This window comes from Ranitomeya variabilis, chromosome 5 (genome assembly GCF_051348905.1).
Source record: "Ranitomeya variabilis isolate aRanVar5 chromosome 5, aRanVar5.hap1, whole genome shotgun sequence".
In the NCBI taxonomy this organism is placed as follows: domain Eukaryota; kingdom Metazoa; phylum Chordata; class Amphibia; order Anura; family Dendrobatidae; genus Ranitomeya; species Ranitomeya variabilis.
Window position 1 is genome coordinate 280,446,417 of NC_135236.1, and position 16,409 is coordinate 280,462,825.

The following is a 16,409-nucleotide window of genomic DNA, read 5'->3' on the forward strand; positions in this document are numbered from 1 at the left end:
CCGAGGACCAGCTGACGTTACTGGAACCCGGTTACTAAGCAGGAGGTACCCGTGCCTGAAAGCACTACCAAGGACCACCTGACGTTGGTGGAACTCGGATACCCAGAAGGAGGCACCTAAGCCAAAGGCTCTACCCGGAACCAGCTGACGGTACTGGAACCAGGATGGGGACATATTCAAGATTGTCTTCCTAGAGCCCCAACTAGCGGTGTTGGAGCAAAGGGTCAGCAGGGGGAGCAGAGTGTAGGCTGAAGCCTTCACTGGAGGCAGCTTTGTGTCTGCGTGGTGTTTGCAGGACACGATGCCGGCTACACAGCAGGGGAACAGCTGGCGTTGCTGAACCCCTCTGACACATTGGCGGGTGTTTTTCTCTGTGCAGCTAGCACTTCCGGGCACCAACTGGTGGTGTTAGAGCCCAGGGTCAGCAAGAGGAGCAGAGGAGCAGAGTGTAGGCCGAAGCCTGCACTGGCGGCAGCTTTGTGTCTGCGTGGCGTTTGCAGGACCCGATGCCGGCTACACAGCAGGGGAACAGCTGGCGTTAGTGAACCCCACTGGCACATTGGCTGGTGTTTTTCTCTGTGCAGCCAGCACTTCCGGGCACCAGCTGGTGGTGTTAGATCCCAGGGACAGCAGGAGGAGAGGGAGCAGAGCGTAGGCCGAAGCCTGCACTGGAGGCAGTTTTAGTTCTATTGTGTCTGCGTGGCGTTTGCAGGACACGTTGCCGGCTACACAGCGGGGGAACAGCTGGCGTTGCTGAACCCCACTGACACATTGGCGGGTGTTTTCCTCTGTGCAGCCAGCACTTCCGGGCACCAACTGGTGGTGTTAGAGCCCAGGGACAGCAGGAGGAGAGGGAGCAGAGTGTAGGCCGAAGCCTGCGCTGGAGGCAGTTTTAGGTCTGTTGTGTCTGCGTGGCGTTTGCAGGACACGATGCCGGCTACACAGCGGGGAACAGCTGGCGTTGCTGAACCCCACTTACACATTGACGGGTGTTTTTCTCTGTGCAGCCAGCACTTCTGGGCACCAACTGGCGGTGTTAGAGCCCAGGGTCTGCAGGAGGAGCAGAGTGTAGGACGAAGCCTAATTGAACCAATTTTAAAGGTAACCATTAACCCCCCCTCAGGTGTTACAAACAAGAAGAGCCACCTTGTGCAGCAGTAATGCTGCACAAGTAAAAGGTTGCTCTTGTAATTTTGTTCCTTCCACATGCTGAATGAAACACGTATAAAATTTAGCCCCTTATACAGTCAAAACTGTCTTGGAGGTGTGAGTTCCCTTCTTAATGAGACGCAGCACAGCTGTCAAAACTACCACCTTGGTGCTTGGCGCGGCCTCCTGAGCGTCTCATTTTGCTGTACAGGAGTCTGCTATCTTGTGTTATCCCTTGTGTTATGGACCTGGTGGTTAGGTGCACCTGGAATGACCTGATGGTTAAACTAAAAGGCAGGACGAGCTCTGGGAAGTTGGAACTCTGCTGACCGCAAATCCTAATCCTATAACACACACACTAGAAATAGCTGTGGAGCGTACCTAACTCTCCCTAGATGCCTCTTCACAGCCTAAGAGCTAACTACCCCTAAAGATAGGAAAATAAGCCTTACCTTGCCTCGGAGAAAATTCCCCAAAGGTAAAGGCAGCCCCCCACATATATTAACTGTGAGTTAAGAGGAAAGTCACAAACACAGGGATGAAACAGGTTTCAGCAAAGGAGGCCAGACTTACTAGATAGACTGAGGATAGGAAAGGGATCTATGCGGTCAGCACAAAAAACTACAAAAAGCCACGCAGAGTGTGCAAAAAGACCCCCACACCGACTCACGGTGCGGAGGTGCCACTCTGCAACCCAGAGCTTCCAGCTAGCAAGGCAATATCATGTTAGCAAGCTGGACTAGAACTTAGCAAGTACTAAGAAATATATTCAGTACACAATGAACAACAAATGAACTAGCAGGGACTTAGCTTCTGCTGGAGTAGACAGGTCATCAGAAAGATCCGAGAGAGATCTGAACCAGTGCTAATACATTGACAGCTGGCATGGAGTAACGATCTGACTGGAGTTAAATAGAGAAGCCAACCCAGCCGCAAACGAGGGCAGCTGAGGAAGCAACCTCAGAACCAGCAGTTCCACTCACAGCCACCAGAGGGAGTCCATGGACAGAACTCGCCGAAGTATCATTCATGACCACAGGAGGGATTTCAAGAACGGAATTCACAACAGTACCCCCCCCTTGAGGAGGGGTCACCGAACCCTCACCAGAGCCCTCAGGCCGATCAGGACGAGCAAAATGAAAGGCACGAACCAACTCGGCCGCATGGACATCGGAGGCAAAAACCCAGGAATTATCCTCCTGACCATAGCCCTTCCATTTGACCAGGTACTGAAGTTTCCGTCTCGAAATACGAGAATCCAAAATCTTCTCCACCACATACTCCAACTCCCCCTCGACCAACACCGGAGCAGGAGGGTCAGTGGAGGGAACCATAGGCACCACATATCTCCGCAACAACGACCTATGGAACACATTATAGATGGTAAAAGAAGCTGGAAGGGCCAAACGAAACGACACAGGATTGAGAATTTCAGAAATCTTATAAGGACCAATGAAACGAGGCTTAAACTTAGGAGAAGAAACCTTCATAGGGACATGACGAGATGACAACCAAACCAAATCCCCAACACGAAGTCGGGGACCAACACAGCAATGGCGGTTGGCGAAACGTTGAGCCTTCTCCTGGGACAATGTCAAATTGTCCACTACATGAGTCCAAATTTGCTGCAACCTGCCACCACAGAATCCACACCAGGACAGTCCGAAGGCTCAACTTGCCCTGAAGAAAAACGAGGATGAAAACCAGAATTACAAAAAAAAAGGCGAAACCAAGGTAGCCGAACTGGCCCGATTATTAAGGGCGAACTCAGCCAATGGCAAGAAGGTCACCCAATCATCCTGATCAGCAGAAACAAAGCATCCCAGATAGGTCTCCAAAGTCTGATTAGTTCGTTCGGTTTGGCCATTTGTCTGAGGATGGAAAGCCGAAGAGAAAGACAAATCAATGCCCATCTTAGCACAAAAGGACCGCCAAAACCTTGAAACAAACTGGGAACCTCTGTCCGACACGATGTTCTCCGGAATGCCATGCAAACGAACCACATGCTGGAAAAATAGTGGAACCAAATCAGAGGAGGAAGGTAATTTAGGCAAGGGTACCAAATGGACCATCTTAGAGAAGCAATCACAAACCACCCAGGTGACTGACATCCTTTGAGAGACAGGGAGATCTGAAATAAAATCCATGGAAACATGCGTCCAAGGCCTTTTCGGGACTGGCAAGGGCAAAAGTAACCCACTGGCACGAGAACAGCAGGGCTTGGCCCGAGCACAAGTCCCACAAGACTGCACAAAAGAACGCACATCCCGCGACAAGGAAGGCCACCAAAAGGACCTAGCCACCAAATCTCTGGTACCAAAAATCCCAGGATGACCAGCCAACACTGAACAATGAACCTCAGAGATAACTCTACTAGTCCATCTATCAGGGACAAACAGTTTTTCTGCTGGACAACGGTCAGGTCTATCAGCCTGAAACTCCTGCAGCGCCCACCGCAAATCAGGTGAGATGGCAGACAGAATTACCCCCTCTTGGAGAATACCAGCCGGCTCAGGAACTCCCAGGGAATCAGGCACAAAACTCCTTGAAAGGGCATCGGCCTTCACATTCTTAGAACCCGGAAGGTATGAAACCACAAAATTGAAACGGGAGAAAAACAGCGACCATCGAGCCTGTCTAGGATTCAACCGCTTAGCAGACTCGAGATAAGTCAGATTTTTGTGATCCGTTAAGACCACTATGCGATGCTTGGCTCCCTCAAGCCAATGTCGCCACTCCTCGAACACCCACTTCTTAGCCAACAACTCCCGATTGCCAACATCATAATTACGCTCAGCAGGCGAAAACGTTCTAGAAAAGAAAGCACATGGCTTCATTACAGAGCCATCAGAAGATCTTTGAGACAAAACAGCCCCTGCTCCAATCTCAGAAGCATCAACCTCGACCTGAAAAGGGAACGAAACATCTGGCTGACACAACACAGGGGCCGAAGAGAAACGACGTTTCAACTCCCGAAAAGCCTCAACGGCCACAGAGGACCAATTCACCACATCAGCACCTTTCTTGGTCAAATCAGTCAACGGTTTAACATCACTAGAAAAATTAGCGATGAAGCGACGGTAAAAATTAGCAAAGCCCAAGAATTTCTGAAGGCTCTTCACAGATGTAGGCTGAGTCCAATCATAAATGGCCTGAACTTTAACAGGATCCATCTCGATAGTAGAAGGGGAAAAAATGAAACCCAAAAAGGAAACCTTCTGAACTCCGAAGAGACATTTAGACCCCTTCACAAACAAATAATTAGCACGAAGAACCTGGAACACCATTCTGACCTGCTTCACATGAGACTCCCAATCATCCGAAAAGACCAAAATATCATCCAAATATACAATCATGAATCTATCCAAATACTTTCAGAAGATGTCATGCATAAAGGACTGAAACACAGATGGAGCATTAGAAAGCCCGAATGGCATCACCAGGTACTCAAAATGGCCCTCGGGCGTATTAAATGCTGTTTTCCATTCATCGCCCTGTTTAATACGCACCAGTTTATACGCCCCTCGAAGATCTATCTTGGTGAACCAACTAGCCCCCTTAATCCGAGCAAACAAATCAGACAGTAGAGGCAAAGGGTACTGAAATTTGACCGTGATTTTATTGAGAAGGCGGTAATCTATACAAGGTCTCAGAGAACCATCCTTCTTGGCCACAAAAAAGAAACCTGCTCCCAACGGTGACGACGACGGGCGAATATGCCCTTTCTCCAAGGACTCCTTTATATAACTCCGCATAGCGGCGTGTTCCGGCACAGATAAATTGAAAAGTCGTCCCTTAGGAAATTTACTACCAGGAATCAAATTAATAGCACAATCACAATCCCTATGAGGAGGTAGGTGTCATGGTTCCCAATGGCAAGGGAACGTAAAAAACACATAAATAACGAACGAGCTCTCGGGTAATGGAAACTCGAGTTGACCGTGAGCTAAATCTACCACACAACTAACAGTAGCCAGGGAGCATACCTACGGCTTCCTATATGCCACGCGCCAGCCGGAGGACTAACTACGCCTGGTAGAGGAAGAAACAGACCTGGCTTACCTCTAGGGAAATACCCCAAAAGATGATAGCAGCCCCCCACATGTAATAACGGTGAATTAAGAGGAAAAGACATACACAGTATGAAAGTAGATTTAGCAAAGAGAGGTCCACTTACTAGATAGCAGAAGGATACAAAAGAGGACTTCACGGTCAACTGAAAACCCTTTCAAAAACCATCCTGAAATTACTTTAAGACTCCTGTGTCAACTCATGACACAGGAGTGGCAATTTCAGCCCGCAAGAGCTTCCAGCTACAGAGAATTACAAAAACTGCAAACTGGACAAAAGGTACAAAACAAAAGGACAAAGTCCACTTAGCTGATCAGCAGACTAGTAGGAGGAACATGCAACCGAAGGCTCTGGTTACAATGATGACCGGCAAGGAAATGACTGGAGAGCAAGGCTAAATAGGAAACTCCCAAACACTGATGGAAGCAGGTGAACAGAAGAAGCAAAGTGCAAACAAGTCACCAGTACCACCAGCAACCACCAGGGGAGCCCAAAAAGCGGATACACCACAGTACCCTCCCCTTAAGGAGGGGGCACCGAACCCTCACAAGAACCGCCAGGGCGATCTGGATGAGCCCTATGAAAGGCACAAACCAAATCCGAGGCATGAACATCAGAGGCAGTTACCCAAGAATTATCTTCCTGACCATAGCCTTTCCATTTAACCAGATATTGAAGTCTCCGTCTGGAAATACGGGAGTCCAAGATCTTCTCCACGACGTACTCCAATTCACCCTCCACCAGCACAGGAGCAGGAGGTTCAGTAGAAGGAACCACCGGTACCTCATATCTCCGCAACAACGACCGATGGAACACATTATGGATAGCGAAAGATGCCGAGGTCCAAACGAAAGGAAACAGGGTTAAGAATCTCCAAAATCCTATAAGGACCGATGAACCGAGGCTTAAATTTGGGAGAAGAAACTCTCATAGGGACAAAACGGGAAGACAACCACACCAAGTCCCCAACGCGAAGGTGGGGACCAACACGACGACGACGGTTAGCAAACTGCTGAGTCCTCTCCTGGGACAATTCCAAATTATCCACCACTTGTCCCCAAATCCGATGCAACCGATCCACCACCGCATCCACTCCAGGACAATCCGAAGATTCAACCTGACCAGATGAAAAACGCGGATGAAACCCTGAATTGCAAAAGAAAGGAGAAACCAAAGTGGCAGAACTAGCCCGATTATTAAGAGCAAACTCCGCCAACGGCAGAAAGGCAACCCAATCATCCTGATCCGCAGGCACAAAACACCTCAAATAAGTCTCCAAAGTTTGATTAGTTCGCTCCGTCTGGCCATTGGTCTGAGGATGGAATGCAGATGAAAAGGACAAATCAATGCCCAACCTGGCACAGACTGCCCGCCAAAATCTAGACGAACTGGGTACCCCTGTCAGAAACGATGTTTTCCGGAATACCATGCAAGCGAACCACATTTTGAAAAAACAGAGGGACCAACTCAGATGAGGAAGGCAACTTAGGCAATGGCACCAAATGAACCATTTTAGAAAAACGGTCACACACCACCCAGATGACAGACATCTTCTGAGAAACAGGGAGATCCGAGATAAAGTCCATAGAGATGTGCGTCCAAGGCCTCTTCGGAATAGGCAAGGACAACAACAACCCACTAGCCCTAGAACAACAAGGCTTGGCCCGAGCACACACATCGCAAGACTGCACAAAAACACGCACATCTCGAGACAGGGAAGGCCACCAGAAGGATCTAGCCACCAAATCTCTGGTGCCAAAAATTCCCGGATGACCTGCCAGAGTAGAAGAATGAACTTCCGAGATGACTCTAGTGGTCCACTCGTCAGGAACAAACAGTCTACCAGACGGACAACGATCAGGTCTATCCGCCTGAAATTCTTGCAAAGCACGTCGCAAATCTGGAGAGACAGCAGACAAAACCACTCCATCCTTAAGGACACCAGCAGGTTCAGAATTCCCAGGAGAGTCAGGCTCAAAACTCCTAGAAAGAGCATCTGCTTTCACATTCCTAGAACCCGGTAAGTACGAGACCACAAAATTAAACCGGGAAAAGAACAACGACCAACGTGCCTGTCTAGGATTCAGGCGCCTGGCAGACTCCAAATAAATTAAATTCTTGTGATCAGTCAAAACTACCACCTGATGTCTGGCACCCTCAAGCCAATGACGCCACTCCTCAAATGCCCACTTCATGGCCAAAAGCTCCCGATTACCAACATCATAGTTTCGCTCGGCGGCCGAAAATTTTCGCGAAAAGAACGCACAAGGTCTCATCACTGAGCAGTCGGAACTTTTCTGCGACAAAACCGCCCCCGCTCCGATCTCGGAAGCATCGACCTCAACCTGAAAGGGAAGAGAAACATCAGGCTGGCGCAACACAGGGGCAGACAAAAAGCGGCGCTTAAGCTCCCGAAAGGCCTCCACGGCAGCAGGGGACCAATTGGCAACATCAGCACCCTTTTTAGTCAAATCCGTCAGAGGTTTAGCAATGCCAGAAAAACCAGCTATAAATCGACGATAAAAATGAGCAAAGCCCAAGAATTTCTGGAGACTCTTCAGAGAAGTAGGCTGCGTCCAGTCGTAAATAGCCCGAACCTTGACAGGGTCCATCTCAATAGAAGAAGGGGGAAAAATATACCCCAAAAATGAAATTTTTTGAACCCCAAAAACACACTTTGAACCCTTTACACACAAAGAATTCTCCCGCAAAACCTGAAAAACCCTCCTGACCTGCTGAACATGAGACTCCCAGTCATCAGAAAAAATCAAAATATCATCCAAGTACACAATCATAAATTTATCCAAATATTCCCGGAAAATATCATGCATTAAGGACTGAAAGACAGAAGGTGCATTAGAAAGGCCGAAAGGCATTACCAAATACTCAAAATGGCCCTCAGGCGTATTAAATGCGGTCTTCCACTCATCCCCCTGCTTAATTCGCACCAAATTATACGCCCCACGAAGATCAATCTTAGAGAACCACTTAGCCCCCCTTATGCGAGCAAACAAATCAGTCAGCAAAGGCAACGGATACTGATATTTGACTGTAATTTTATTCAGGAGACGATAATCAATACAAGGCCTCAGAGAGCCATCCTTTTTAGAGACAAAGAAAAAACCGGCTCCTAAAGGTGATGAAGAAGGACGAATATGTCCCTTTTCCAGGGACTCCTTAATATACTCGCGCATAGCAGCATGTTCAGGTACAGATAGGTTAAACAACCGACCCTTTGGAAATTTACTGCCAAGAAGGCTCTGGTTACAATGATGACCGGCAAGGAAATGACTGGAGAGCAAGACTAAATAGGAAACTCCCAAACACTGATGGAAGCAGGTGAACAGAAGAAGCAAAGTGCAAACAAGTCACCAGTACCACCAGCAACCGCCAGGGGAGCCCAAAAAGCGGATACACAACAGGTAGGGCACTGGATTTGGGCTCATCGAATACATCTCGGTAATCCGACAAAAACTCAGGGACTTCAGAAGGAGTAGAAGGAGAAATTGACAACAACGGAACGTCACCATGTACCCCTTGACAACCCCAACTGGACACAGACATTGATTTCCAATCCAATACTGTATTATGGACCTGTAGCCATGGCAAACCCAACACGACCACATCATGCAAATTATGCAACACCAAAAAGCGAACATCTTCCTGATGTGCAGGAGCCATGCACATGGTCAACTGAGTCCAGTACTGAGGCTTATTCTTGGCCAAAGGCGTAGCATCAATTCCCCTTAATGGAATAGGATACTGCAAGAGCTCCAAGAAAAAACCACAGCGCCTGGAAAACTCTAAGTCCATCAAATTCAGGGCAGCGCCTGAGTCCACAAATGCCATAACAGAGTAGGACGACAAAGAGCAAATCAGAATAACGGACAAAAGAAATTTAGGCTGTACAGTACCAATGGTGACGGACCTAGCGAACCGCTTAGTGCGCTTAGGACAATCAGAGACAGCATGAGTGGGGTCACCACAGTAAAAACACAGCCCATTCTGACGTCTGTGTTCTTGCCGTTCAACTCTGGTCAAAGTCCTATCACATTGCATAGGCTCAGGCCTCTGCTCAGAGGACACCGCCAAATGGCGCACAACCTTGCGTTCATGCAAGCGCCGATCGATCTGAATGGCCAAGGACATTGATTCATTCAGACCAGCAGGTGTGGGAAACCCCACCATAACATCCTTAAGGGCTTCAGAAAGACCTTTTCTGAAAATTGCTGCAAGGGCACACTCATTCCATTGAGTAAGCACAGACCACTTTCTAAACTTCTGGCAATATACCTCCGCTTCATCCTGACCTTGACACAAAGCTAGCAAGATTTTCTCTGCCTGATCCACAGAGTTAGGTTCGTCATAAAGCAATCCAAGCACCAGAAAAAACGCATCTACATTAAGCAATGCAGGATCTCCTGGCGCAAGGGAGAATGCCCAGTCTTGTGGGTCGCCACGTAACAAAGAAATCATGATTTTTACATGCTGAATGGGGTCACCAGAGGAGCGGGGTTTCAAAGCAAGAAACAGTTTACAATTATTTTTGAAATTCAGAAATGTAGATCTATCTCCAAAAAACAAATCAGGAATTGGAATTCTAGGCTCTAGCATAGGATTCTGAACTACATAATCTTGAATGCTTTGTACCCTCGTAGTGAGGTGATCAACACAAGAGGACAGACCTTGAATGTCCATATCTACACCTGAGTCCTGAACCACCCAGAGGTTAAGGGGAAAAGAAAGACAAAACACACTGCAGAGAAAAAAAATGGTCTCAGAACTTCTCTTATCCCTCTATTGAGATGCATTAACACTTTTTGCGTGCCAGCTGTACTGTTATGGACCTGGTGGTTAGGTGCACCTGGAATGACCTGATGGTTAAACTAAAAGGCAGGACGAGCTCTGGGAAGTGGGAACTCTGCTGACCGCAATCCTAATCCTATAACACACACTAGAAATAGCTGTGGAGCGTACCTAACTCTCCCTAGATGCCTCTTCACAGCCTAAGAGCTAACTACCCCTAAAGATAGGAAAATAAGCCTTACCTTGCCTCAGAGAAAATTCCCCAAAGGTAAAGGCAGCCCCCCACATATATTAACTGTGAGTTAAGAGGAAAGTCACAAACACAGGGATGAAACAGGTTTCAGCAAAGGAGGCCAGACTTACTAGATAGACTGAGGATAGGAAAGGGATCTATGCGGTCAGCACAAAAAACTACAAAAAGCCACGGCACCAAGGGGGTAGGAATGATGGCTGTGCTGCGTCACATTACGAAGGAAAGTCCCACCTCCGGGACAGTTTTACGGTATCAGTGGACACATTTTATAAGTGTTAAGTTCTGCGTGTGCAAGGAGCGAAACTAAAATAGCTACCTTTTCCTTGTGCAGCATTACTGATTCACAAGGTGGCTCTTTCAGTAACAAACGCCTGGGGGGGACAGGTTCCCTTCAATTTCAGTTGTTGTGTCAGCGTGGCGGTCGCAGGACACATTGCCGGCTACACAGCTGGGGATCAGCTGACGTTACTGAAACCCAATAACACTGGGTCGTATGTTCTCACTGTGCAGCCTGCACTTCTGAGCCTCAACTGGCGGTGTTGGAGCCCAGGAATTACAGTTCAGGTGGTAGAAAGATGAACATAACAGGAGACCTGGATACTGTAGACAGTCACCCAATTATTTAATCAGGAGGAGGAGTGGCAAATTCCTGCGAGATCCAGGCCTGGTTCATTTTCAGAAAAGTAAGCCGGTCAACATTATCAGAGGATAGTCGCATGCGACGGTCTGTTAGTACACCACCTGCAGCACTAAAGACGCTTTCCGATAATACACTAGCCGCAGGGCAAGCCAGCACCTCCAATGCATACTGGCTTAGCTCTGGCCATGTATGCAGCTTAGAGACCCAAAACTTGAAAGGGGAAGAGCCGTCTGGGAGTACAGTAAGAGGGCAAGACATGTAGTCTGTCACCATCTGACGGAACCATTGCCTAATGCTGACTGGAGCCGCCTGTGATGGTGTAGACATTTGTGGCGGGCACACAAAACTGTGCCACAGTTGGGCCATACTGGTCTTTCCTTGGGCAGAGGCACTGCTTCTGCTCCCTTTTTGTGCAGAGCCTCCTCCACTGCCTGGACGCACTGAGCTGCTTTGTAAAGCACTAGCAGCACTTCTATCAGTTGGACTGGAGAAGATGATGGAATTCACCAGTGTGTCTTGGTACTCCCGCATTTTACGCTCCCGGTTCAACGGTGTGATGAGGCTTTGTACGTTGTCCCGGTAGCGAGGATCGAGGAGGGTGTACACCCAATAATCAGCCATGTTGAGAATGTGGGCGATGCGGCGGTCGTTTGTCAGGCACTGCAGCATGTAATCAACCATGTGCTGCAGACTGCCAACTGTCCAAGAAACGCTGTCCCCTGCTTGAGGCATGATCTCTGCCCGCTGTTCATCACCCCACCCTCGCTGTACACACTGACTACTGGACAATTGTGTAACTCCCTCCTCTGGACGGATGTCTTCCTCCTCCATTGACTCCTCCTCATCCTCCTCACAAAGTGTCCCCTGCCTATGCGTTTGTGAGGAACCACGTGGCACTGACTGTCCAGAAGCTGATGGAAATGGTGACTCCTCATCCTCCTCCTCTTCCACAATATCATCCCTTAGCGCTTGCAGTGTTTGTTGAACCAGGCAGATAAGGGGGACAGTCATGCTGACTAGTGCATCATCTGCACTCGCCATCCGCGTGGAATAATCGAAAGGATGCAAAACCTGGCAGACGTCCTTCATAGTGGCCCACTCTGTGGTTGTGAAGTCTGAACGGCGTGGAGTGCAACTTCTTTGCGCCTGATGCAGCTGGTACTCTATTACTGTTTGCTTCTGCTCACACAACCGCTCCAACATATGTAACCTGGAATTCCACCTGGTAGGTAGGTCACATATGATGCGATGTTCCGGAAGGCTGAATCGGCGCTGCAGAGCTGCAATGCGCGATCTTGCCGTGCTGGAATGCCGCAAGTGAGCACACTCTAGGCAGACCTTGTGCAGTCCCTCAAAAAACTCTGCACGACCAAGTTGAGCACATGTGCCAGACATGGGATGTGAGTGAGGTTGCTGATGCCCAGAGCTGCCACCAGATTTTGGCCAGTGTCACACACTACCTTGCCTGGCTGGAGAATCGCTGCCACAAACCACACATCGCTCTCCTGCTTGATGGAATTCCAGAGCTCCTGCGCTGTGTGGCTTTGATTCCCCAAAGAAATTAATTTCAAGACGGCCTGTTGATGTTTGGCCACGGCTGTGCTCATGTCGGTCGTAACAGGTAAACGTTCACGGGTCCATGTGGAGGTGGACTGTGACGGCTCCTGCAGCGATGATTCTGAGGAACTTGTGTATGAGGAAGAGTCAATGCGTACAGACTGGATTCCTGCAATCCTTTGAGTGGGCAGGACACGTCCTGCGCCACTCGCACGATCTGTACCCGGCTCAACAACATTAACCCAATGGGCATTGAGGGAAAGGTATCGCCCCTGTCCATGGTGACTGGTCCACGCATCGGTGGTGAGGTGGACCTTGCTACTGACGGCGTTCAGTAGCGCGTGTTTTATGTGCCCCTCCACATGCTTGTGCAGGGCAGGGACGGCTTGCCTGCTGAAATAAATGCGGCTGGGCACATTGTACTGTGGGACTGCCAATGACATCAAGTCACGGAAGCTGTCAGTCTCCACCAGCCTGAATGACAGCATTTCCAGTGACAGAAGTTTGGCAATGCCTGCAGTCAGAGCCTGTGCTCATGGGTGGTTTGCCGAGAAAGGCCGCCTATTCTCCCATGCCTGTACTACCGATGGCTGTAGACTGGGCTGGGAGTGTGAGGATGACTGGGAACGTGGTGCTGTGGGTGGAATTACAGTGGGTCTCTGGACAACAGTGCCAGTGGTTCTTCCATGGCGATCCTGGGAGGAAGCCGAACCAGCTGTGTGTGAGCTGGAGGAAGAGGCAACACGAGCTGAAGAGGTGGTAGCTGCCGCTGTTGGTTGGCCTAGGTCTTCAGTGTGTTTTTGTAACTCCACCGCGTGCCTGGTCCGCACATGTTTCCACATGTTTGAGGTATTGAGGTTGCCGACATTTCTCCCTTTTTTGATTTTATGATGACACACCTTGCATTTGACAAAGCAAATGTCATCTGCAACTGTGTCAAAAAAGGACCAGGCACTGCAAGTCTTGGGAGCGCCCTTTTTGGCTTTTGGAAGAGACATGCTCCTAATGGGTGCCGAAGTGGAGGCTACAGGCTCCGCAGTCTTCCCCCTCCCTCTCCCTCTTTGGCCCGTTCGGGGAATCTCTTCCTCAGAGCTGCTCCCACCACCTTCCTGTCCCTCACGCCACGATGGGTCAAGGACCTCATCATCTACACTACCCTCTGCCACCAACTGCTCCTCCTGGGTAGTCTCGGCAGCACAGCACGCACCAGAAAGTGGCACCTGAGTGTCGTCATCAGATGCGTACTATGGTGTGGTGACCGGAGGCACTGGCCCACCCACCTCTTCAGAGTCAGAGAGACAAAGCTGTTGCGCATCACTGCACACTGCTTCTTCTTCCATTTCTCCAATGCTGCTTGGCTAGCCCCCTGTTTCCAAGCCAAGAGATTCAGAGAACAGAAGTAGAGACGGCTCCTGTCCTGGGCTCTCTGACTGCCTGGGCAATTTGGCAGGTGGTGAAGAAACAGATGGGTGCTCTCCAGTGCTCTGTGCCTGAGAGGATGTGGCACTAATTGAAGTCGATGCGTTAGCTGCCATCTATCCGACAATGGCTTCAATTTGGTCTTCGCGCAGCAGCGGTGTACGGTGCTGTCCGATAAAGCTGCGCATGAAGGACTGTTCCCTCCTGAAACTGGGTGATGATGAGTCACCGGTGCCTGCAGCAGGCACAGAATCCCCACGTCCTCTCCCTGCTCCGCACCCACGCCCACGTGCCTTACTCCCTGCCTTCTTCATCCTGGTTGACTAATAAAGATAAGCAGAAAAGTACTAAGGGCTTAGTGTGCTTATTCCTGAACAGCTCCTAACAGGTATAAGAAACACTAATTTTCTAAAGTGTGGACTAGACTTTAATATGAGCTAATGTGGCCTACACAACTGTAAAGTGGTGTGTTTAGTGAACTTTATTATTTATTAATTTTTTTTGGCAGAACAGACTACAGGGCGAGCTGCACTCACACGGAGACCATGCAGACAGCCGTAAACGGTGCTGCAAGGCCCAAAAAAACCTCCTCTACGTTATTCTATGTAGTGTTTTTCCACAATTTAGCTGGATATGGGTGTCAAGCCACTAATAGGAGTTATTTGAAAAAATGTGCAGCAGCCTTCACTATTTACAAAAAAGGACAATGGATAGAACAGTATGAGGCAGTGAACCACCCTGAGCTGAATACAACCGGCTGTGGCTGCACACAGACTACAGAGTGGGCTGCACTCACACACACACACACACACACAGAGACCTTGCAGATCGCTGTGAAAACAGCGCTGCAAGGCAAAAGCAAGGTGAACACACAGCAGTTGCTAAATTAGCCTGGGAAAAGCACAGTGAAGCAAATAGCTATCTCAACTGGCCCTCAGTCAGAACACAGCGTCCTATGCCTAACTGAATTCACAGCAGAGTGAGCCAGAAAGGGCGGCAGCGTTTTTTATAGTGCATCATGACATCATTTCAGCAGCCAATCACAGCCTTGCCAGTAGTTACATGCCCACCATGCTGAACAGGATGTGCCCACACTTGTAATCATTCCTCATTGGCTGAATTCGTGCAGTTTGAATTCTGGGAACTTCCGATTCCAGTATCCGATATGCGGTAAGTATCGGAACTCGGTATCGGAATTCCGATACCGCAAATATCGGCCGATACCCGATACTTGTGGTATCGGAATGCTCAACACTACTCATTTCTAGTGCTGACCAAACATCTAGATAAGTTCCTTTACACTCCAAGGCTGTTTGCACATTCATGGTCAGTCTAAATTTTACATTTCAGACCAGTGTCACTTTCCGATGTAGTAACTCTGGAATGCTTCATTGTACTTCATGATAGTGGTAGCATTTCTTCGATATGACTTGGGTTTATTTATGAAATAACAGAAATTTAAAATGTAAAAATGTTTGCAATTTTCAAGCTCTTAATTTTTATGCCCTTAAATCAGAGTTATGTCACACAAAATAGTTAATGAATAACATTTTCATATGTCTACTTTAGACCAGCACAATTTTGAAACATCATTTTATTTTTGTTAGGAATTTATAAGGGTTAAAACTTGACCAGGGATTTCTCATTCCAGCAAAATTTTCAAAACCATTTTTAGGGACCACATCACTTTTGAATAGTGTTGAGCATTCCGATACCGCAAGTATCGGGTATCGGCCGATACTTGCGGGTATCGGAATTCTGATACCGAGATCCGATACTTTTGTGGTATCGGGTATCGGTATCGAAACAACATTAATGTGTAAAAGAAAGAATTAAAATAACAAATATTGCTATACTCACCTCTCCGACGCAGCCTGGACCTCACCGAGGGAACCGGCAGCGTTCTTTGCTTAAAATGCGCACTTTTACTTCCTTCCGTGACGTCACGGCTTGTGATTGGTCGCGTGCCGCCCATGTGGCCGAGACGCGACCAATCACAGCAAACCGTGACGTAATTTTCAGGTCCTCAATGCCTAATTCTAGGCATTCATGATTTTAAAATTACGTTCTGGCTTGTGATTGGTCGCGTCGCTGTCACATGGGCGACGCGACCAATCACAAGCCGTGACGTCACGGGAGGCAGGAGACGCGCGCATTTTTAAAATTACGTCACGGCTTGTGATTGGTTGCGTGCCGCCCATGTGACCGCGACGCGACCAATCACAGCAAGCCGTGACGTAATTTCAGGTCCTGATGCCTATTTCTGCATTCAGGACCTGAAATTACGTCACGGCTTGCTGTGATTGGTCGCGTCGCGGTCACATGGGCAGCACGCAACCAATCACAAGCCGTGACGTAATTTTAAAAATGCGCGTGTCTCCTGCCTCCCGTGACGTCACGGATTGTGATTGGTCGCGTCGCCCATGTGACCGCGACGCGGCCAATCACAAGCCGGAACGTAATTTTAAAATCATGAATGCCTAGAATTAGGCATTGAGGACCTGAAAATTACGT